Consider the following 20,333-nt stretch of genomic DNA (forward strand, 5'->3'; position numbering starts at 1 on the left):
TTTCCCTTTCTTGATAATGCCCTTTGATCCACAAAAGTTTTTAATTCAATGAAGTTCAGTTTATTTTTTTCTTTTTTTGCTTATACTTTTGGTGTCATAGCTAAGAATCTATTGCCCTATCCAAAGTCATGAAGATGTACAGCTATGTTTTTTCCTAAGACTTTTATGGTTTTAGCTCTTACGTTTAGGTTGTTAATCCATTTCGATATCTGTGATATGAGGTAGGGGTCCAACTTAATTTTTTTACATATGGGGTACCCTGTTGTCCCAGTACCTGTAACTCTTTTTGAATTGAAAAACGTGTTGATAATAGTCAAAAAGGAAAGGTAAAATCTAAACAATTAATAAGGTGAAAAATTACTCAATTTTGAAGAAACACCATAGCCAAATTGAAAGAAAATATTATTAAATATCTATAAAAATTATATTTGCCAACAATATACCTGATAAGGGGTTAATATCCAAAATATACAAAGAACTCATACAATTCAACATCAAAAAACAGTCTGCCTGAAAAATGGACAGAGGACCTGAATAGATATTTTTCCAGAGAAGATGTACAGACGGCCAACAGACACATGAAAGGATGCTCAACATCACTAATCATCAGGGAAATGCATCAGGTTCCTCAAAAAAAAAGTAGAACTACCACACGATTAACAATTCCACTTCTGGGTATTTTCTCAAAGAAAACAAAAACACTAATTCAAAAAGATACATGTACCCCTATGTTCATTGCAGCATTGTTCATAGCAGCCAAGATATGGAAGCAACCTAAGTGCCCATCGATGGATGGATAAAGAAGATGTGGTACAGAGGAGTCAAGATGGTGGCACGGGAGGACGCAGAGTTCGTGTCCCCCCCCCACAAGGTGCCTGCCGGATGCTGGTGGGGGACCCTGATGCCCAAGGAGACGGGGAGAACCCCCAAGCGAATGGATGAATGGATAAAGAAGATGTGGCACATATATACAATGGAATATTACTCAGCTATAAAAGAAACGAAATTGAGTTATCTGTAGTGAGGTGGATGGACCTAGAGTCTGTCATACAGAGTGAAGTAAGTCAGAAAGAGAAAAACAAATACCGTATGCTAACACATATATATGGAATCTAAAAAAAAAAAAAAAAGGTTCTGAAGAACCTAGGGGCAGCATAGGAATAAAGACGCAGACCTACTAGAGAATGGACTTGAGGATATGGGGAGGGGGAAGGGTAAGCTGTGACAAAGTGAGAGAGTGGCATGGACATATATACAGTACCAAATGTAAAATAGATAGCTAGTGGGAAGCAGCCACATAGCACAGGGAGATCAGCTGGGTGCTTTGTGACCATCTAGAGGGGTGGGATAGGGAGGGTGGGTGGGAGGGAGACGCAAGAGGGAAGAGATATGGGGACGTGTATGCATATGGCTGATTCGCTTTGTTGTGCAACAGAAACTAACACAGTATTGTGAAGCAGTTATACTCAAAGATCCATTTTAAAAAAAAAGATGTGATACACACACACACACACACACACACACATATAATGGAATATTAGCCATAAAAAAGAATGAAATCTTGCCATTTGCAGCAACATTGATGGACCTAGAAGTATTGTGCTAAGTGAAATCAGAGAAGGACAAATACCATATGATTTTACTTATATGTGGAATCTAAAAAAACAAATAAACAAATGTAATAAAATAGAAATGGTGTCTTAGGTACAGAGAAGAAACAGGTGGTGCCAGAGGGGAGGTGGGTTGGGGGAAGAGAGAAATGGATGAGGCAGATTAAGAGGTACCAACTTCCAGTTACAAAATAAGTCATGGGTATGAAATGTACAGTGTGGGGAATATAGTCAATCATAAGGTAATATCTTTGTATCGTGACAAACGGTAACTAGACTTATCATGGTGATCATTTTGAAATGTAGAGAAATATCGAATCACTATGTTGTGTACCAAGAGCTACCATAGCGTTGTTGGTCAATTATACTTCAAAAAACAAACTCATAGAAAAGAGATCAGATTTGTGGTCACCAGAGGTAGGGGTGGGTGTGGGGTAGGGAGAATTGGAGGAAGGTGGTCAAAAGGTACATACTTCCAGTTATAAGATGAATAAGTGCTGGGGGTGTGATGTATAACCTGATAAATATCATTAACACTCCTGTATGTTATCTATGAAAGTTGTTAAGAGGGTAAATCATAAGAGTTCTCATCACAAGAAAAAATGTATGAGATCGTGGATGTCCACTAAACTCATTGTGATAATCATTTCATGATGTATGTTAAGTCAAATCATGATGTACCCCTTAAACTTACACAGTGCTGTATGTCAATTAATTATATCCCAATAAAATTGGAAGAAAAAAATGAAATTCAATTATGAAATTTTTAAAAATCAACAAGGAATTGATACCAGCTTATACAAAGAACTCCTACAAATCAAAGAGAATAAGGCAGTAAATTCGTAGTCAGAGAAATACAAATGAAATACCTTTAGATACTGCTCTAGGTGCATTGGATAATTGGTGTCAGAAAGTTGGACACAACCTGGTGAAAGCCAGAAAGTAGGGGAATAGCACTTCTGGAACAGGAACTGAGACACCCGTATAGGAAGTAATCTGTCAGTGTCCTCAGTGGGCGTGTGTCTCAGGATCTGGGTGGCTCCTTTCCGGGTCTGTGGCCCAGTGATGTCATGGCCAAGTCCCTGAAGGCACAGGGACTGGGATCTTCACTGTGGCCTCATGTGTAGAACAAGGAGTTGGAAGCCACCTAAGCGCCCATGTCAGAGGGGAACACATCATGAAAATGTGGGGCACGCTTTGGAATAACTACGTAGGAGTCGGAAACTAAAGTGCAGGCTAGGTGTGCGTTCAGTCTGGTGGATAGATGATGCGTGAAAAAAGAGGTAGAAGGAGGCGTATAATCCAATTCCTTTTACAGAAATTAAAAACATCTGCAACATTATATATTATACAAGGAGACACACCTATTGCGTTTCTTTTACTGTTGGTGAGAACTTTTTCATAAATTTTCTTATGATGTTTTATTAATGAACAATTTTTTTTCCTGTAGTAAAACCTAGGTTTTTCCTTAGTGATTCTGACTCTGCTTTCTGCTTTCAGTCTTAGAATTACTTTCCCATTGAGAAACCAATTAGTCCCCTATTTTTTCTTCTGTGTTTTTACTTTTTAAATTGATTTCACTGTTTAATCTATCTGTAACTTGTTTTTGTGTTGTTGACACTCAGGAGAAAATATAATTTGATTTATTTACAAATAGTCAATTCTCAACATTATTTGAAAAATGATATGTCTTCCCCAGCCACCTGTTTTTTTCACCTTTATTCTTCCAAGTGAACTTTAGAATAATTTTTCGATACCCAAAATAGTTTTTTTTTAACTTTGGGATTTTTTGGGAGAGATTCGTATGACATTAAGCATAGAGAAATTATTTGAGTAAATTAATCTATATACAATATTTAGTCTTCTGCTCAGGAAAATGAGAGGAGGGGTTTCTATTTGTTCAAATCCTGTATTGTATGTCTCTGTCTAGGTTCTATTTTTTTATATTACGTCCCACACAGTTTGGGTTTTTGTTGTTGTTATGGTTCCTTCCAAGTTTTACTGTAATTTTGTAGACATTTCCCTCACCTGGTTATGGATGGAATGTACGTACACATTTGAAGCGTAGACACTTAAAGAGATACATTGTTCCTCTCCACTACTACTATACACACTTCTGACACCAGTTATGTGGGCTTTCCCACACCTGGCAGTTCTCTAATCTACAGGGGCACTGACTGGGCATCCTACAAGTTAACTCAGTCCCGTCACTAACTGCCTGGAGTTTGCTCAGACCCCAGAATTGAAGTGTTCAGTCCCATAAGACTGACCCCCCTTCAGAGGCCGATTTGAAGTCCCAGGTGGTTCTGAGCCCCTGGCTATAAATGGGGTTCCCACAGCCCCTCCTTGGGTTCACGTTTGCCAGAATGGCTCTCAGAACTGAGGAAAATGCATTATTTTCTATTACCAGTTGGTTTATTATAAAGGATACAACTCAGAAACAGCCAGATGAAGAGACAAGTATACAAGGTACGTGGGAAGGGGCGGGGCTTCCATGCCATCTCCAGGTGTCCCACCCTCCCAGCTCCTCCACGTGTTCAGCATCCTGGGAGCTCTCAGAAGAAAATTCGCACTTAGGAATTATCATGGAGCATGATCGATTATTAATTTGTAGCCCCCTCTCCTCCCTGGAGCCTGGGGGATGGGACTGAAAGTTCAAGCATCTAATCATGGTTGGGTCTTTCTGGAGAGCAGCCCCACCCTGCAGCCATCCAGGAGCCACCAGGATTGGCCTCCTTAGAACAAATGATGCTCCTGTCACCCAGGAAGTGCCAAGGGATTTAGGAGCTCTGTGGGCAGAGACCAACATATATTTCTTATTATATCACAGCATTTATTGTATATATGGCCAAATTGGTGAACTCTTAGTCATTTAAGCGTTTTCAATACATTCTCTTGGGTTTTCTGCTCTGTGGTTATGCAAGAGGCAAATGGCCTTAAGAGGGAGAACATCCTTCTCATTGTTACACTCCTGGCTCCTGTTTTTAGAATTTGTTTTTTGTTTTGTTTTGTCTTGGTCTTTTTTGCACTATCCAGAAATTCTGAGACAGAGTGTCCAATCACCATAAGAATCCTTGTGCTGCCCTTTGTTATAATTTAGAGCTTGGTAATTCCCAGTGCCTGTCAGACTATGAAGAAGTGTGGTATAAATTAGGCTTCTTGGAGGGAAGTTAACAAGACTTTTTGGAAGTCTTTCAATTTCAGATGAATGTTCCCTTGGGACCAGCACTCTCACTTTTAGATTATCTGTTGTACAGAAGCATTTGCACACATGCTCAGATATGTTCCAGGTTTTTTTCTTCAGCATTATTTTAAAAATTCAGATCTACAGGGTTTTTAAATTATTATTTTTAATTGTGGTAAAAACACAATATAAAATTTATTATCTTAATCATTTCTATGTATACAGTTAACATTATTCTTTAATAGCAAAAAAGGAAAGAAAAAGAAATGAAGAAAGAAGGGGAGGGGGAAGGAGGAAGGGTGGGAGAGGAAAGGAAGACAATGAAATGGAATTATCCAACTTTAATTTTTTTCTCCATAGGAGAAGAATGTAATTCATTTATATGATGGAATATGATGCAGGAAATTTAAAAAAATGTGAGTGGTCTATATGTCACCGAGACAAGCTCGCTCTGCTTGCCTCACAACAGCAAGACGAGGTGTTGAAGCAAGGAATAAAACTTTATTCAGAAAGCTAGCAGGCTGAGAAGACAGCAGATGAGTGTCTCCAAAGAACCACCTTATGGGGTCTGGATGCCAGTTCCTTTTATAACACAGAGAGGGGGAGGAGATGAGGAAGTAAAGTAAAAAGGCCATACAATTTGCAAATATCCCCTGGAATGGCCAGCCTCAGGGAGGGGATGTGTTCATTTCTTCTTTCTTGCAGCCATCCACAGGTGGACAGGGCCGGATGTTTCCCTGAACAAAGGCAATTTGGTTTAACATTCAGGCGGAGGGGCGGGGTTCCCCGAGGCAGGCCATTACATATAGACAGTATCCTTTTGGTGAACAAAAGCAACGGGAAGCAAAGGTTAAAGTAAACGAAACAGATCCAACATGGAGTCAGATTTGGCTCTTCCCTGTTACAATTCCCCACTGTCAGTGTCCATTCCATAATCTTGTGGAAAAAGGAGTGACGACCGTTCTAATTGCTTCATCAGGTGGATCTTTCTGGGAGTGTCCGCCATCAGTGCCAGTGTTCCAAACGTTGTGGGTCTTTTTGTTCCTCTCTGGAAAGTGTCTCCTTTACACCTGTAGACTTACAAAAATAATTCACAACCTAAAAGTTGAGAGTTATGATTTATTCGGTGGGAATTTTGAGGGATTCAAGCCCGGGAGGCAGTATCTCAAGGAACTTAGCGTTGTTCTCTGTAGGGGAAAAGGCAGGAGTCGGGGCTCACTGGAATCACGCCCTTGATAATGCACCTCAGCTATCTGGGGCCTGTATCCTGTATTCTCATATCCTGAGTTTCCTCAGGGTTCACTGGCTCACGTTGGAGGGCTGCAATTGCTAATGACTGATATGGCAGGAAATATTCCATTTCTCAGATCCTCTCCTCTTGGTCCGGATTTTGACCGATATTTGGGAGACATTTCAGGCTCACATTTTGTCCCACGGCGCCGGGGGACTTATCCCAGGTCAGGTGAAAACCCTTGGTATGCCACTCCAGGTGCTAGTTTTTGGATTAGGCCCTATAGATAATTAAAGATTCTCTGGATCCTCTATCTAATTATGATCCAGGAGACATTTTCCCTTGTTGCTTCTTCCCATACCTAGAATGACACTATTACAATTATTTTATGGTATAAATGTGATCTATTTCCTCAAGATGTTTAGCCATAGAAGTTTTGTTGGAGGCCTGGTTACACACTGGGTACTGTAAGAGACAACGATCTTATAAAATAGACAGGATATAAGTAATGCAGCTGGTAACATTGACAAAGACATAGTGCAGCAGAGAGACACGAAGCACAAACAATTTGGAAACAAAGAACAATGATTAGTATAATCCAGTTGCAATAGCAAGCAGAGGTACCATAACTGGTTTAATGAGCCATCCGCAGTTTCACGGTACTGGGTGTGCGTACTTAAACATGCATGGCTTAATCTTTGAGACAAGCATATGCTACAGGCAGGATCAACCAAGTAGAGAGAAAAAGATAAATGTTTCAATTCTGCTTATGAAGGTATAATTTACCAAATTACTCTAAGTCATAATTAGTTTAAGGGGAAGGTTCTCCTTATACCTGGAAAACAGATTGAAACCAGTCATTTTTCAGATAGAAACTATAAAAATTATAACCATATTCACCAGTTTACTCAGTCCTATGTAACTAATCTTTTTTTAAAAACAGCTTTATGAAGCCATCAGTTTCCCCATTAGAATTCTTCAATTTCTTACCCAGTTCAGCATTATGGTCTGAAAGCCAGAAACTTATATTTATCCAAAGGTCCATTCTATAAAACTTCTTGAAGAGGAAACATTTTTGCAAAGGCATCAGAGTGAAACCATAACTGTCTATAATGATGAAAGACTTAAGAAGCATGTTTAAATCTGATTACAATGCAACAGACAAAGTAACTTCGTTACTGCTGTGACATGCAACACTTTTCAGACAATAGCTAGAATTATGACTGATAACATTTTACCAGGACATATCAAATTTTAGAAACTCCATATAATCCCTAGAATACCTGTACCATTTGCCATACAATATAACCTAAGAAGATTTATTACTTATTTGACAACACTTCCCATGTAATTCAACATACCAAGTGAAACTAATTAGTTAATATCTCTCTTTGGGGTGTTTCAGGGGTCCTTTGAACCACTTTGGTTTAATATTCAGGCAGAGTAGCAGGGTTCCCCAAGGCAGGCCATTACATATAGACAGTATCCTTTTGGTGAACAAAAACAACAGGAAGCAAAGGTTAAAGTAAAAGAAACAGATCCAACATGGAGTCAGATTTGGCTCTTCCCTGTTATGTGTATGCAGTTCCTGAAAAAGATCATGAAAACAAATTAAGTGAAAAATGTATTGTGCAATACAATGTGTATAGTATGATGTCATTTTTGTGAACAAAACCCTGTATGTGTACATGTGAATTTATATATGTGAATCCATATGAAAAAGTTTAAGGGGCTACATCTTTACTGCACAGTGGTTATCTCTGGGATAGATTGGAGTAGGGGGTATCGGAGGAAAACTTACATTTTTTTACTCTCTATATGTCCATTTATTTAAATTTTTAACTAAGAAAATATAATTCTGGGGACTTCCCTGGTGGCGCAGTGGTTAAGAATCTGCCTGCCAATGCAGGGGACGAGCCCTGGTCCGGGAAGATCCCACATGTTGCGGAGCAACTAAGCCCGTACGCCACAAGTACCGAGCCTGCGCTCTAGAGCACACAAGCCACAACTACTGAGCCCACGTGCCACAACTAGTGAAGCCCTTGCACCTAGAGCCCGTACTCCGCAACAAGAGAAGCCACCGCAATGAGAAGCCCACGCACCACAACGAAGAGTAGCTCCCCGCTCGCCACAACTAGAGAGAGCCCGCGTGCAGCAACAAAGACCCAACGCAGCCAAAATAAATAAATTTAAAAAATTAAATTAAATTAAAATTTAAGAAATGAAAATATAATTCTGTAATCTGCACATAATTTAAACAAGATCTCCAGAATACAGCCATTTGTGTAATACTGAGTGACAAGGTACTGAAATTGAAATAAAATCTACGTAAATTTTAAAAAAATATCCTTTTATCCTTGGTTTTTATAAGAGTTTTTAACAAGAATGCCAGTCAAACACTGACCTTTCTCTTTTCATGAGTAAGGTTTATTTCCATTTTTCCCTTATTTTTCAGAGACGTTTCTCGTTCCCTGTTCTGTGAACTGACTTCATATCCTTCACCCATATATTCCCTAGGGTTATGTGAATGAGTAGGAGCATTTTATATATGAACGAGACTCACCTTTTGTCTAGGAAATGAGTTTTCAGTATGTCCCTAGTTTGTCTTTTATTTTACATGGTGTTTTCACCATGTTAGAAATTTTAAAAGTTCATACGTGGTTAAACGTATCAGTCTCTTAGTTTCCAGGTTTTGTGAATGCTTAGAAAGTCTCCTTTCCTCCAATATTTTAATGATTTGTGTTCAAGTTAAAACTGATCCATCTGGGAATTAATGTGAATAAAGTGTGAGATCGGTACCCACCTTTCCCTGCAGACTGCAGCCTGGTCACAAGAAGCATCCACAGAGCACCTGTGTACACGGTCTCTTTCCACTGCCAGCTCGAGCTGCACAAATGGTCACCACCACCCTCCTCGTTCCTAAGTTCAAGAGGCACCTGATTCCTGGGCAACATTTGATACTGTTGGTGACTTCCTCCTCCAAGGGGTCCTGATTGTCCTTGCACCTTCCTACCATTTCCTGCTTGGTCTCATGTCAGGCGTCATCCTCTGTCCAGTCTTCAAGTGTTGCTGCTCCTCACAGGGCTGGCCTGGCCCTCTCCCAGCCTCCCCCTCCCGAGCTGACGTGGTTCACGTCTCTGGTCTACCTGCCCACCCAGAGCTGATGCGTTGAGCTCAGGTCTCTCTACTGAGCTCCCACATCTCCAGGTGCCCACTTCATCCTCCATTTGGACACCCCTACAAGCGCTTCTGTGTCAGTCCATGCAAAGGGGACATCATCGCCTAGGTTCCCAACCCTCTTTTGTTTTCAGCTCTGGGACCGTAAGGTCCACGAGAGCAGCAGTGGGGTTCACGCCATCAAGTCTGCATCCCGGGCACTGGTGCCTGGTGCTCCTTGTTAGATACCAACTGGAGTGACCTGAAGGGCAAGGCAACCCGTCTCTGGCTACCAGGCCAGATGCAGGGCACCTTCTCCCCTCTGTCACCCCGGCTGCAGATTTTGAGGCTGCAGACAGGCTGCCATCCTTGCTCGGCGGGCGGCCTCCTGCAGCAGAGCCTCCTGCAGTGGCCTCCCCTCTCGTCCTCCTTTTCTTCAACCCATTCTTCTCCCGATTGGCAGGGAGGTCTTGCCCACAGTAAATCTGGGTAATTCCAGCTGCTACAACCTAACCCCACAGTCTCTATAGCTAAACACAGTAGAAACTATCTCTCACCCACTGTAAAGTCATGGAAGGGTTGTTCAGGTGGTGGTTCAGAGACCCAGATTCTGGCACAGTCAACACCCACCTTCCAAGGATGCTGCAGAAGAAGGAGCATGAAGGGTGGTGCGTGGAAACGGCATCACATCCACCTGCTCCTGCTAGTGAGGCTCAACCTCATGTCCACACCTGACTGCGGGGAGCCTAGAACATGTGGTCCTGCTGTGTGCCCAGGTAGAACACCTGAGACTTGAGATGAGCTTGGGCGGTTTCCCTTTGCCTTTAGGATAAAGATTAACAAGGTGTGTCATGAACTGAGTTGTCCTCCCCCCAAAGTTATATGCCAAAGTCCTCACCCCCAGGAGCTCAGATGAAACTGTATTGGGACATAGGGTCTCTAAGGAGGTAATTAAGGTTAAATGAGGTCATGGGGTGGGGCCCTATTCCGATAGGACTGGTGCCCTTATAAGAAGAGGAAGAGATACTGTGGCACACATGCACAGAGGAAAGGCCACGTGAGGACACAGTGAGAAGGCGGCCGTCTGCAAGCCAAGGAGAGAGGCCTCAGGAGGAACCAACCCTGCTGACACCTGGATCTCAGACTTCCAGCCCAGAACTGTGAGAAGTAAATTTCTGTTGTTTATGCCCCAGCCTGTGGTCCTTGGTTATGGCAGCCCCACAAAGCAATACAAGGCACTTCCTAATTTAGCCACTCTCTTCCTCATCCTTTGCCATTCCTCTGAGGACAACTCTTGACTCCATCCCGACTGAACTAGTCACAGTTTCCTGACTATCCCATGCTCTGTCTTTCCTCTGGGGCTCTGACTTTCCACTTTCTACCCTTTCCTTTCCGCCCCTCTCCCTCCACCAGTCTCCCCAGCTCTGCCCCTGGCATCACTGGCTAACCCTCACTAAGCCCTGAGGGTTAAATGCTCCCCCGTGTGTTTAATTCTTTGAAGCTGAAGCATTTGCTACACTGGATTACAATGAACTATTGTATCTCCAGAGCCCACCACCAGCACCAGCTGTATGATTTATGAGGCCTGGTGCAAAATGCAAGTGAGAGGTCCCTGGTTTGAATTTCAGGACAGGACAGCCGAACATCGGATCAAGTATGGGTCCTTCTGAGTGCGGGGTCTTTTGCAAATACACAAGGTCATCTGCTGGCGAAGCTGGCCCTGCCTAGAGAACTCTAATCTCACAAGCCAAGTACACGCTCTGGGTTTTGTAAGACTTGAGCATTCTGACTTTCTAATTCTTGGCTAAAAAGGGAAAGAGAAACCACATTTTTTTCCTGATTCGTGTCACAACAGGATGTTAGAGTGGAAATCTTTCTGTTTCAGTTTTGCTTGAAACACCAACATAAAAGTTGTTAAAGGCAAAAACAAAGAGTCATATAAATATTCACCTATATTTTTCTTTAGAGTTTTTATAATTTTATTTTTGTTATTAATCCATTTTGGAATTTATTTCAAACTAACATATGAGAAACCAAATTTTTAAGGTAATAGGTTTTTTGTGTTTATTAAAAATAGTAATAGGTTTTCTGTGTTTATTAAAAATAGTGAAGATATTAGTTAATTCAGTTTTATTGAACAAAGACATGGTAGGATTTCCCCCAAATACCCTGTGTATGTAGCTCTGCCTTGAGGAACAAGTCGACTTACGTGACTGGAGCAGGGAGCCCACAGAGTGCTCCAAATGTCCTTTTATTAATTAACCACAAATGACTCACACAAATATGTGAACATAACACTTTTATGATAGCTTATGCTCAAGGCACTTCTGTACATATTCAGATCGGATGTTCTAATCGTCAATTTATTCATGGTTGATTACTCATGAAGAGAACAAGTTTCAGTCCACCAAATATTAACCCTGCTGCTTTGTCTCTTTCTAATTTTGTCACGTGATCTTTCCCCAAATGTAGGACTCTCCCAGACAGAGTCAACCCATCTCTCTGCTAAGACAGGAAGAGACCCAGCGGAGCTGAGTAAAAATCTTTCCTTGGTGAACCATCACTGTTCTTGGAAGCTAAAGGGCAACACAACAGACTGTATTTTTCTTTCTTTGAAAGGTACTGTCTGGTGATAGAGGTGAAGGTTTCCAGTCATTTCTTACTGACGTTAGGAAACCGGGAACTGAGAACTTGCTTAGAATGGCTCACAGGGTTTTGGAGAGAAGACGTATGACTGATTTCCTCTCAGTAAGTCTTGCCTAAAGAGATCACGACTAATAAGAAAAAACAGCTGTGAACTTAGCAACACTATGAGTAGGCAGGAGTAAAGACCCTTGAGAACCTCCAGGTTGGTGAACACCAGCCAGTTCTCCAACACCGAGTGTCCAAAAATTCAACTCAACTTTGTACTAACTACCCAGCGTTAGCTCAGCTCTCACAAGTTAAAGGGCTCAGCCCCACGAGACTGCCCCCGGAGGGGTGACTCCAGCTGCTAACGGGGTGCCCAGGATGCCTGTATTTCTACCCTGCTTCCTACAAACTCAGTGTTCCCACAGCCCACCCTACATTTGATAATTGGCGAGAATGACAGAATTCAGGAAGGCACCCTACGTACAATTACTGGTTTGTTATAAGGAATATAACTGCATAGGCAAGGTATGGGGGAGGGGCACACATCTTCCCACCCTCTCGGGGCGCCACCCTCCCAGAACCTCCATGTGTTCACCAACCTGGAGTCCCCTGGACCCCACTGTTGAGGGTTTTATGTGAGCATGATGGATTCATCATCGGCCATGTGATGGAACTCGGTCTCCAGCCCCTTTTCCTTCCACAGAGGTCAGTGGGTGGACCTGAAAATTCCAACCCTCCAATCACGCTGGTTTTAGGAGCTCTGTGCCAGGAACTGGGAACAAAGACCAAATGCATTATTTTTTATTATATCACACGCCTCAATGAAAATAACCTCTTCGGGAGCCTGGAAAAGGACGGGGTGACTAGTGAAGAGTCCAGCGCTAAGTGAGCTCCATGCTGGATGTCAAAGGCAAAGCACGTGACAGAATCCCACCTTGAAGGACCTTGAATCCAGCCATGAAAGAAAAGTGACCAAAGGGCCACAGTGGCTGCCCCTATCTCCCTTGGTGTTGTGGCCAGTCACGCCATGGCCTCCATCCTCTTTACAGCGTGGTCCTGTATGTATGACAGTCTGCGACAGTCAGTCAGAAATGGACTATCTCGTCAGCATGATTTTTAGGATTTTCATTTCTCAGGAAAGTTATCAACCCTTTAGGGATCAGAAGGATTGTTTTAAGACTGGTCTTTCCCCTAGGCCTTTAAAGAGTCTTGCCCGGGGACTTTGCTGGTGGCGCAGTGGTTCAGAATCCGCCTGCCAATGCAGGAGACACGGGTTCAAGCCCTGGTCTGAGAAGATCCCACATGCCGCGGAGCAACTAACCCCGTGAGCCACAACTACTGAGCCCACGAGCCACAACTACTGAAGCCCACACGCCTAGAGTCCATGCTCCGCAACAAGAGAAGCCACCGCAATGAGAAGCCCGTGCACAGCAATGAAGACCCAACGCAGCCATAAACAAACAAACAAACAAATAAATAAATAAAAGGGTTTTGCCAGATATTTGATCAGACGAGCCAGAGGCGTCCACATAACACATACATGCCTGGGAGGCAGAAAGGGCTGCAGGGAGAGATTTAATTCTTCTGTTGTTATTACGATTTCCATGGATATTTCTGCCACGCACAAATTGGTGAGATTGTTACATAAGGGAAAGAGCTCTATTTTTACTTATTCTGGGAGACAAAAAAGAAAAAGAAAGCGTTACAGTGATAATCATCAGCAAATGAATTTCCGTTGGGTTCTCTCTGCACTTATCAGCAGAGCAGTGACATGCCCCATTGTTCAGTAACATGCTCCTAGAAGCCAAAAACTACCTCATATTTGACGCAGTTTCCTCTTTCTTTTTTTTTTTTTGAGTTGAGTTATAGCTGATTTACAATGTTGTGTTAGTTTCTGGTGTACAGCAAGGTGATTCAGTTATACATATATATATTCTTTTTCATAATAGGTTACTACAGGACATTGAATATGGTTCCCTGTGTACAGTAGTACATTGTTATTTACCTATTTTTTATACAGTAGTGTATATTTGGTAATCCCTCCTTTTTTTGTTGTTTTTTTTTTTGTTTTTGCGGTACGCGGGCCTCTCACTGTTGTGGCCTCTCCCGTTGTGGAGCAGAGGCTCTGGGCGCGCAGGCTCAGCGGCCATGGCTCATGGGCCCAGCCGCTTCACGGCATGTGGGATCCTCCCGGACTGGGGCATGAACCCGTGTCCCCTGCATCAGCAGGCGGACTCTCAACCACTGTGCCACCAGGGAAGCCCTCAAGTTCATATTTTTAAGTTAAGATTTTTTTTTCTTTTTTAAGATTTTTTTTGCTTTCCTCTTTCAGTCAGCTGGTTGCAATCATCTGGTTTCAATTTCACCTGCTTTCTTTTAGAATGTGAACAAGCCGAGGCAGCATATGGATCGTGTCCTGTGTGGAGGAGATTCAGGCCGGGGTCCTGGGGCTGCCCCACGTGGCCAGGAGCTGAGAGTCGTCATTCCTCTCCCTGACGACCGTGTGGACCCGAACGTGAGTCATCGCTTGGTGGTGTGCTCTGTACAGCCACATCTAAAACACACCCTCAGAAGAGCCTGATCTTGGGGTTAGAGACGGTCTAAAATTTAAAGGCAACGTAAGATGTGGCAGAGTAAAGCCCATCCGTTTTCTGAGATGTTCGGATCCCGTCCTGGGGGAGGGTCGGGTCTGTACAACTCCGGGGGTCCCCTTCCCGTTGAGTTTGCCGGGCATGTCCTCCTGGAGGTGGGGAGCCCGGGCCCTGCTGGTCCTCCAGCTGAGACCCGAAGCCTGGTTGATCTGCTGCAACTGTGAGAGATTCCTGTTCTTCAAGGAGTTCGCAACTTACAAAAGGACAAAAGCCACCTTTAACACGAGATAGAACATGATAAGAAAATACACGTGTGGACTACTTTGCAGTTTAGGAAGCCCTTTTAATCCACGGGTATATTTGATTTTCACAACAACTCCAGGCCACAGGCAAAGTAGGAGCCATTATCTTCATTTCACCAATGAGGAATTCAGCACAAAGAAGCTAGTAACTTGTCTAAGATGGCACAGGTAGTATGTGGCAGATCTGGGACAAAACTTTAGGGGTTTGATTCCAGACAGAGACAAACAGGACAGGAGGACGGAGCTTAAAGAGAAGGACCGAAGGAGGAGGCTGACGAGCTGAGTGCCGGGTGGGACCCAGGTGTGGAGAGAGAAAACCCATGAAGGGGTCACGGACGTGCCGGACCGAGATGGGAAGTGCGTTTGTACCTGCTTCTGGGCCGGGATCCGTGCTCAGTGGAGGAACATGACCGTGAAGGCTGGAACTCTGTCCTGGCAGAACCTGACCTGGTTCCTGGCACTTTAATCAATAATGCTCTACAAATGTTTGTTATAAAAACAGCTGATGCTCTGGCTGGCGGGTGGGCCGGCAGCTGGAAGAGGCAGGTCTGGGCGTGGTGGGGTAGGTAGGGAGGGCCTGAGCCAGGGGCGGCCGTGGGAAAGGGTGAGTCCCATCACCCCTGACGCGAACTTGTCAAGGAGACATAGGGTATTTTGACCAGGAGGCTGCCTGCCGGCAACTGAAGACAAGGAAGTGAGGCCCACCTATTTTTTGCAGGCCTGGGGTCAGAACTGTCTCTCTTTCTAATTTCCTGAGAAAGAGAAGGACGGGAGCGCGGAGGGAGGGGGGCAGAGATCCTCACGGCCCCTCACCTCCCGCCCTTGCCCTGTTGACCAGAAACACAGCTGAGCCCACGGCCTCTTTCTCTCTCCTCCCACGTCGGAAACTGAATTCCCGGCTGTTTTCACTCCACCCCTTATGAAAACAGGAAACCGGGTGATGGCAGCTTGTTCCTATTTGTTGTTCCAGGTTCAGCTTGAACATCCTTTCCTCAGGAAGGCCCAGCAGACCCCCTCCCTGGAAGGGCCCCTGACCTCTTGACCTGCTCCATCCTCCAGCGCTCCTTCCCTCCACGATCAGATCGGTTCCTTTAAATTCCTGCCCCATCGCGGCTCTGCCCCCTGAGGGCAGGAACGGTCCACCCGGTCCCTGGCACAGGGGCTTTTATCGACAGCTGGGAGTTCGCGCTTCCCCCTTAAGCTGGTACCTACACTTTCCACCTTCTACCGCTTTTTGTCTGAGGAAAGGTGCTTTCCCATCCATAGGCGTATTTCTGGTAACCAGGCCACGAAATTTCCTGCCACGAAATGTGGTGGAGGGCCCACACTTACTGAGCGGTCCAAGTGGCCACAGTCGCTCTGGCTGTGACACATCCGGGCCGGCCCTCTGCAGATGACCCGGGTGGGGAGGGTCAAAAGCAAGGATGCAGCGTTGCTGCCTGCGCCCCCCCCGGCCTTACACACGAAACAGCACTTTTCAGGGAAAGTAGGAAGGAGATGCTTTAGCTGATACTGCTGAGGCCACATCTTGGGGACCCTTTTGTTTGCTCCTTTACTGATCTTTTTATTTCTACTTTTTCTAACTTTTTATTGTGATAAAATACACATAACATAAAATTTACCATTTTAACAATTTTATGTGTGCAGTTCAATGTCATTAAGTATGTTCACATACTTGTTCGCCACCATCCATCCACAGAAATGTTTCATCTTCCCCAACTGAACCTCTGCCCTGTTCAACAGTGATAACTCCCCTCCCCCTCCCCCAGCCCCTGGCACCCACCGTTCTCCTTCCTGTCTCTATGAATCTGATTTCTCTAGGGACCTCATATAAGTGGAATCAGACAGTACTTGTCCTTTTGTGTCTGGCTTATTTCACTGAGTATAAGTACTCAAGGTTCATCCACGGTGTAGCCTGTGTCAGGATTTCCCTCCTAATAAGGCTGAACTATATTCCATTGTCTGTATGTACCGCATTCTGTTTATCCATAATCTGTTGATGGACCCTCAGGCTGCTTCCACCTCTTGGCTATTGTGAATGACGCTGCTATGAATACGGGTGCACAGATATCTCTTCAAGACTGTATTTGCAATTGCTCTGGGAACATACCCAGACGTGGAATTGCTGGATCATATATTAATTCTATTATTATTTTTTTTTTTTTTGAGGAGCCTCCATACTGTTTCTCACAGGGGCTGCACCATTTTACGTTCCCACCAACAGTGCACAGGGTTCCAGTTTCTCCACTTCCTCGCTTGGGGACCGTTTTTGAAAAGGTGTTTGTGCTTCTTCTTTGTCCATTTTTCAATGATGGGATCCTCCCAGCCTGGCCTGGGCCCGTCCGCTGACCCCTTTGCTTTCCCTCTGCTGCTGCCCAGATGAAGCCCAGAGCCTGTGATCCCCTCCCCCGACAGATGCTGCACAGCAGGACCCGTGCTATTTTCTTTGTAGGACATCCTGGGACCCGCCTTGTGCTTCCTCCACGTCTGTCAGAGCTCAGACAGGGGCCTCTGTGCTCTGAGGGCACTTCTTGTTCTGCGTCACAGACTGGTGGACGCTATTCAGACAGTGGACACCCCACTGTTTATTTTATCCAAGACAACCGGCCTCCCTATGAAAACTATCCTTATAAATAAAGTGGAAATAGGGCTTCTTACCCCTGCCTTCCACAGAAATGCCTTATGGGTTTCAGTCTCTATAAGGTTAGTTGCTCTTTTTCTGACAATCCAGGAGTACACAGTTAGCTGCCTCCTTGTATCAACTCTTTGGCTACTTTACCATAACACAAACTTTTGGACCAAGTTTCATTTCCATTTTTTTTTTTGCGGTACGCAGGCCTCTCACTGTTGCGGCCTCTCCCGTTGCGGAGCACAAGCTCCGGACGCGCAGGCTCAGCGGCCATGGCTCACGGGCCCAGCCGCTCCGCGGCATGTGGGATCTCTCCGGACCGGGGCACGAACCCGTGTCCCCTGCATCGGCAGGCGGACTCCCAACCGCTGCGCCACCAGGGAAGCCCTCATTTCCATTTTGAGATAGAAGAAAATACACCAAGAACAGATGCTCTTTGTCCTTCATAGCTACTCAAATGTCAGATGCAAACTGCTGACAGGCTCAAAGCTGTAGGCCCAACTCTTTGCCAACAAGATGAGACTCTCTTTACTCTCAGCTATACGGCCATTCATGGATAGAGGCAGGGTAGCTGATAATGTGTAAAAAGGTGACCAATTACTAATTACTTATTTGAAATCAGTTACTAATCGGTTATGTGAAATCAGCTTGACTGCCATCTTAAAACAACTGTGGGGTGTGGGAGACTCAAATATTCTTGAACTTCAACCCCCCCGACCTGCGGCTTACAACTAAATAAACACCTCCCTGTAGGACCCGGGTAGCCCATGGGAGTCAACGCTGGCGTCCTTGGGGACCTGGTATCATTTCTAGGCATTGAGATGCCAGGGCGCAGAGCTTGTGGCTAGGGGCCACTTATCTTGGGCCTCAAAGTTAAACTGTTAAATTATTTCATAATGAGATTATACGTAGAGTCACACTGAAAAGACGGACTTTAGTGATAAAACTTAAGCTCATGGGGCTTCCCTGGTGGCACAGTGGTTGAGAGTCTGCCTGCCGATGCAGGGGACATGGGTTCTTGCCCCGGTCTGGAAGGATCCCACATGCCGCGGAGCGGCTGGGCCCGTGAGCCATGGCCGCTGAGCCTGCGCGTCCAGAGCCTGTGCTCCGCAACGGGAGAGGCCACAGCAGTGAGAGGCCCAAATACCGCAAAAAAAAACCCCAGAAAACTTAAGCTCATGTCCCAGAAAAGAAAGTACATCATGATGTTTTATAAATCCTGTAGCTAACACAGGATTATGTGGGGATAACACAACTATACTGAATTGAGTTTTTATTTTTTGCTTTTTTATTTTTTTTACTGTTTTTGGCTGCACTGCACGGCTTGAGGGAACTTAGCTCCCTGACCAGTGATTGAACCCGAGGCCACAGCAGTGAAAGCACTGAGTCCTAACCACTGGACTGCCAGGGAATTCCCTTCATTGCATTTTTAAAAGCATCCATTTGTCAATTACAAAATTTTAAAACATACCGAAAGACTCACAAAATGCATACTAAAATTTCTTTCTTCTTCTTTTTAAAAGACTCAAAAAGTGACATTGGCCTGGGCTTGTCTGAACCTGTGCGAGGCCCTGCCTGCGGGACAGAGGACGTGGGTGTCGTGTCCCAGGTCGTTACACGGGGTGGCAGTGCAGGCCCGAGTGGCTGGCACATCGGACCTGAGGGCCCTCTCCTCTTTTCTTCCAGGTAAGAAAGGAGCTTATGAATGAAAAACTCAGTGATGGACAAAACCAGGAGCAAGGCAATTACAAAGCCAAGGCGGACTTCTCTGGAATGTTGTCCAGAAGAGAGCTGCCCTGTCCAGTTAGAGCTCAGGGCCTTCGTGGAGGTCAGTCAGGAAGGCCCCTGGGTGGACTGCAGACCATCCACGCTGCCTCTTCATCGTGCTGCACGGGATAAGCGAGGATTCTGTTCTCCTCCCCGCAAGCCAAGCCCCTCCAAGCCCCTCCAGCGGCTTTGCTGTATTCTCTTCCCGTCACAGTTTGTGTGTACTTGACCTCAGTCCCCTCCCCGCGGGGACAGCCCCCTAATGAAGGAGCTTGTTTGGAATTCTGAGCTCAGAACTTAAAGGATTTGTGCACCTTCCCTTCGTGTGGCAATTTTCCAACACCTTTAGGCTGCTCTGGGTACACTGGAAATGAGAGAGGCAGCGGGCTGTTACTTCGGGCCTGGAAAGAAAATGCCTGTCTGAATTTGGAGGAGCAAACGTCTGGTCGAGGGCTGTCCTCAAACCTTCCCTCCACAGCTGTGTCTCCAACCCGCTGGGTGTCCCCTGTCAGCACGCACACCTCGACCCTCACGAAACCCTCCAGTGCTTCAACTCTGAAGTGACAACTACCTCCTGTCCTCTGCTCTCGGGATAAAGATCCCAGGTAAAGATGCCTCTGTGTTTAACCCTTTCAAACAGCTTGAAAATGTATTTGAAACATTTTGGCTTCAGAAGGAATGCAGATACTTCTTAGTCGAGACTTCTGCTTGGCACTGGTTACCTGATCCGGTGCCCTTTAAGGCATAGAATCTTCAAACACAGCCTCACACAACATAAGAGACAAGGATGTTAGACTGTTTTCACGCCCACGTAAACACAAGAGGCTGTAGATTATAGGAAGAAGTTACCAAGGCCATTTCACCCAGGCAGGAGAGCAGTCTGATTTCTATAGAGTAAGGATCAGATTCACTTCTTATAACTAACTAGGAGATTGTATGCTTTTTTGGGAAACTCCTCCCCAAAATTGAATGTTGGCATCTTTTTATACAGACTTTCCAAGTTCAACATTAACTGCGAGGTTAAAGCTCACTCCCAACATCACTAAGCAGCCTCACTAATTAGGTAGATTGAAGATACTGAAGTGAAACTTGGGCATTTTAGGGGATTTCACCTGAGGAATTGTGACTAGAAAATGTGTCTTGCCTGGTGTCCGTATCAAGGAGTCTGGGGGACTCTCTGCAGCCCTATCTTGATTAAAAGTGATATTACTAATTGAACAATTAAGTAAATG

General features: G+C 44.7%; 1 long non-coding RNA gene across 1 annotated transcript; it reads left to right on the forward strand.

Moving 5' to 3' along the window:
- Positions 1–10,233: 10,233 nt before the first annotated feature.
- On the forward strand, positions 10,234–16,249 carry LOC309813077. Its single transcript, XR_014295447.1, has 3 exons — positions 10,234–10,341; positions 11,654–11,800; positions 14,193–16,249. It is a non-coding gene; the product is annotated as an uncharacterized lncRNA (long non-coding RNA).
- The last annotated feature ends 4,084 nt before the right edge of the window (positions 16,250–20,333 follow it).

This window comes from Mesoplodon mirus (assembly GCF_964341445.2).
Source record: "Mesoplodon mirus genome assembly, chromosome: 12".
Taxonomy (NCBI): domain Eukaryota; kingdom Metazoa; phylum Chordata; class Mammalia; order Artiodactyla; family Ziphiidae; genus Mesoplodon; species Mesoplodon mirus.